This window comes from Pundamilia nyererei, unplaced genomic scaffold (genome assembly GCF_000239375.1).
Source record: "Pundamilia nyererei isolate P.nyererei 1_Seehausen unplaced genomic scaffold, PunNye1.0 scaffold00013, whole genome shotgun sequence".
Lineage (NCBI taxonomy): Eukaryota > Metazoa > Chordata > Actinopteri > Cichliformes > Cichlidae > Pundamilia > Pundamilia nyererei.
In genome coordinates this window covers 1,898,582-1,903,656 of record NW_005187414.1, presented here as the reverse complement: position 1 = coordinate 1,903,656, position 5,075 = coordinate 1,898,582, and positions in this window count along the sequence as shown.

The following is a 5,075-nucleotide window of genomic DNA, read 5'->3' as shown; positions in this document are numbered from 1 at the left end:
TTTAAGCACCGGCACCGTTTCAAAAGTACCGATTTGGCACCAGTATCGGATAAAACCTAAACGATACCCATCCCTACTGGTATTAGTACTGGTAATATTAGTATTGGTATCTTGCCCTGTAGTTACTTGGTGTAGTACAGAAATCTGTAGTATTGCAGGGCTCTATTATAAAGTGTCTACAGTGCTTATGTTGAAATATTCCATTTGAACAAATCAGAGTTTTTCAGGTATTTTCTGCTTGATCAGCAGATCTCAGGATGTCATTAGTTTAATCAGTTTGTAAAGAAGACATTCTCCTTTGTTGCTCTGTCTTCATTGAATACATTACAAAGGGATTTACGGGTCTCGACATGCAGTCTTAAAAAGACATATAAATGATTTTGTGAAATCATCACTGGGAAACTGTAAAGCTTTGAAAATTTTAGCTATTTTATTGTTTCTTTTTTCTTGTTGAGGTTTTATTAAGCTGACTGGAACAAGTTTCTCTTGTAAATGAGACAATGGCTCTTAATGGGATAAAAAAGGTTAAATAAAATAAAAGTAAACAGTTCAGCTGCATTTACATCTGGGTGACTTCATTACAGGCACCGCTGAGGGTAGGGCTGCAGTGACTTAACTAACCTGCCAGGAGCATAGCTGGTGCCATGAAGTCGACTGTTAGCAATGCATCATGGAAATCCAGCTCAAAAAATACTTTTCACTCAGAAAATGTGCATTTAAAATGAATTAAGTGAGCGTCACAATCTAAAACTCCAAATAACCTTTGTTTTTATAAAAACCTAAATAATAAGAGCTGTACTATTGATTTTATTTTTTATTCCATTCTTGTGTTTTGGGAGCTAACAGGAAGTCAGCCTGTTTGGCCAGTGGAGGCCTCCATCATTGTGTCCATGTGTTCAGCCTAAAAATGACTTTAGTGTGAATCCTCTGGGGGCCAAGAGCCAAGAGTGACCACAGCTGAATGATGTTATTGACTTGGTGTATATCACGGGTGGACGTGACTGAGCTCCTGCGGACATTAGTCACACCCGTGTGGTAGCGACTCATCATTGAGCATATGACCTGTGAGCACAGACAAATCACAACAAAGGATCTGATACAGCCGCCTGTGTAGCTTTGCTAATTATTAAACTATATTAAAATTAAAAAACTAATAAGTTCTAATAAGAGTGAAGCCCTTTGCTGGAGTACACATTTTGTGGGCTTTTGACTGTATTTTGCACCACAGTGTGTTGCAGGTTGCTCAGAACAGATTGTGTCATTAGAGCGGTTGGTCATCATTAGCAATGAGATTGTTTACAGAATGTACTTGAATGAAATGTGATGATTAAATGTCTGTATTTAGGTTTATTGGTGTAACCCAGTAGAGATCAAATTGGGCTAAAATGAGTTAATTAATGCTAAAGTAGAACAGAATTTAACAATATTAATGTCACATGTACACAGGAAGACTTGAGCGCTCCCTCTAGTGGTCCCTAAAAGGGTTTAAGGCAATTCTGCTTTCTCTTCCCTTTTCAGACCTACAGCTTCCGTCCATGTATTTTCTACACGCTGCTGTGTCCCTCGCTGGATTGCCAAGAGCCAAAAAAAGAGAAAAACTAGGTAGACCCAAGAATAATTGATCCAAAATGCAGTGACGGCGCGCTAACCTAAGCCTCAAGATTAATTTGGTCAATTAACAAGCAGCCTCTGCGGAAAAGAGCAGCAATGTAGTACAGATAATCTCGTAAAGTCATGCACCAACAACCTAAAACTGTTATTAATGAGAGAGGGTGATTCCCCAGCGCTCAGGTTTATTCAGATTCACGTTTTTACGGACTTACTGATACGCTCAGGCGCTGAAACAGCAAAAAGACACCCCACTGGCTCCAAACGTCCCCAGAAACAGTTTAAACTGCGAGGACCTTTTTCTGACACCATTCTGCATTAATACATACGGACAGACCCTTTTTCCTTGTAGGGCCCAACCACGATTGTTGCTGTGTCTAGGCAACCCACACAGTTTAATCAGTTTTAAGCAGTTTTGGCCCTTCAGGCATTATGATACGATATTAGATGTTAGTCACCTGTGTTTGACAGCGCCTAGGGAGCAGTGAAAGCAGTAAAACTGTGTTGCAAGGCAGCCGTGTCTGTTTAGACAGCTGCTTTGGCTGAAATATATACATGATGGGCCTGATACCGTAAATGAAACCAATACTGAAGTGACAAAAATTCCAATTCTTATAATGTTCAGTTGTTCACACCTGCAGCAAATCAATGCCAATTAGACTCCTAAATCAAAATGACCAACTTCACAGTGTTATAGGATGTTTACGGCTGGTACAACAACTGGCCTTTTATCAGCTGCCATGAATAGTTGAGCCCTTCATAACAACTACAGGGGTGTGGCTGCTTTGATTGACAGGTGTCCTAAGACAGCTGTAGGTGATCAGTACTCGCTGTTCTTGGTGTCACACTTTGTAAACAGCAGATATGTTTAGGAACTGATATTTTAGATAGCTGAGATAGACAACCTGTTCAAATATGCGAGTTTCAAGCTCCACAAATCTATAATAGAACGTCCGCACACATTCAGTTACAGCATTTCGGTCTGTGTGACCTTTGTCGGGTACAGAGACTATTTTCCCCAAAACTGTTTTCCTCTATCATTGGTTCAGATGTGCAGTTTCCTAAAAAATGAAAAATATATACATTAAATATGCTGTTCCGACCATCTTTTATATACAGATGTCTACAGATAGGACTGTGTGGTGCTTTCAACACAATTTATTTAGATTTTTTACTTTCTTATTGTTTCGTTACCACAAACACTGATTGGTGGCACGCTGCCATGCTTTATCACATTTCAGCCACAGCTAGCACAGCTAATCTTTCCTTTAGAAACTTTGGGTTTTTAAACCATTCACTTATTCACTCATCATTCTTTCATTTGCAAATCTGCTTCCCACTGTGTCAATATTTGCGCTTGGCATTAATGCGCTGCAGCTGCATGCTCAAGTATTAAACAGAGGATGGAAGTAGAGACAGAGAGGAAGAAATTCACAAACCACTCGCTGTTCTGCTTTCTGACATCTGCGCCTTCTGAGCTCTTCACAAATCAGAACAGGCTGCCTCCTCTTCCTCAGACAGGTCTGAAGATGATGCGCTGTCAGAACATCTATCAATAAAACACATTTCGCACACACGCACACAACCTGACATAAAGATGAACGGCACACATCAGTGTTTCCATCTTCTGCTCCGTATGGGACCCTACGGAGGGGCCTCCGCTGCAAAGAGGAGCCAAGTTCAGCTCACGCTGCTCTGTCATGACCATAAAAATTATTGATAATAACTTATATGACATGTCTGCGCTCAGAGGAGGAGTTCTGAGAGTTGCTGGAAATTTGGTGAGAAAAATGCAAAAGAAAACTCAAAGCAGGTGAAAGCAGCGGTTTTATGGCTCGTGCCCTGAAGTAGGCATCCAAGGTTAAGACCGCCGTCTCCCAACATCCTTGAGATGCTGGGAGTGTGTCTGAACAGAAAGCAGAACACAACACACACACATGCGCAGAAGTGTACATACTCAAAATCGGAGGATTATTTTCATTTCAACTCCACACAGACCTTATTACTTGTGAGCCCCTGATGTGTGACTGGCAAATAAAACAGGAAGCTGCAAAGAATGATGGGATCATGGGGCTGAAGGCTGACACACCTGCGCTGAACTCATCTGCAGAGGTGAATCTGGACCTGAAATCAGATCCAGATTCACTGTGGCTAAGCCCAGGATTAGTTTGTTGCAGCACAGCCTTGGTATTTGAGTGGGAGACTGAAAAAACCAACTTTTTAGCTGTGATTTGTTTGTCTGACTGTTTTTTAATGTATTTAATTTAATTTTCTTAAAAAAAAGTAATTTGAGATAAAAAAGCGAACAAAAATAGGCAAAAATGACTCAGTTATTAATTATTCATGAATGATGAATAGAAATGTCTAATTTTATTTATTTGTCTTCAGGAAAAGTCCCAATTTATATAAAAAGCTTTTATCTTTCGTAATAAATAATACAAAATCCCATTATCGTCCTGGTGACTGTCAAAGCTAAAGGCACAATTCTCCTCACGGAGCTCAGTTCTGTGCACAAAAAAGCAAAGTGAACTGGGCTCCAGGTGAACTCTGGCAACCTTGGCATGCAAGAGCAGGCTGCACTTAAGTCCAGTGAGATGTTTACCTCTCCAAACTGGGTTCAACCTCGACAAATCTCCAAACCAGGGGTTACAGGAGGATACAAACAAAGACCGCAGAGTTCAAGGGCCTCAGATTGAGGCCAGAGAAATGTTTCTGTCACTGACCAACCACAGCAGTGCAGTTAGCCGTGTCATTTTGCTGTCCTGTCCTCTTGATAGATGGGTAGTGGTGAACCTCAGAGGACTCACACACATGCACACACACTCACAAATCACACGAAGGCCTGAGTCAGCCTGCGGATGCCTCTCAGCACATGTGCGTTTAAATGAATGTGTGGGCACGCCGCGTTGCTCCGGAGGCAGGATGCCGTTTCCACATCCTTCTCTGCCTATAATTAGCTGTCCCGATAAAACACCGGTTTGCTGGCGCTTGCAGGATCAAACAGTGATGAGCAGGCACCTCTCTTCACAGCACACTGCAGACGCCAGGTGGCTGTCCTTGAGTTGAGTGCTGGGCTATATGCAGTACGCATCTGGAGGGCAATTAATCAGAAAAGGCAATTGTGATATTATATGATGCCACTCTTGCAATCACATTACTGGAAAGACAGGCCTAGTGATTGGATGTAAGCTTTGATTTGTGGTATTAAGGAGATGTGTAATTGTTTAGGGGGTTGATTCCAGTTTTATATTTTCACCGTCTCATCTCATTAAAATGCCCTCAACAGGCAAAGACTGACTCTATTACAGCGGCTGCTTCGCTTTCCTGCATCTGTCATCGTGCAAATGCTGAAAGTGTCGCACGTGCCTGCGTACACAAACTGTAAATTACAAGCAGGCGAGGGACTGTATGACAATGCGCTCTTATTGTTTTAAAGGAAGGCGAAGAGAGGGCCATTAAACCTCTTC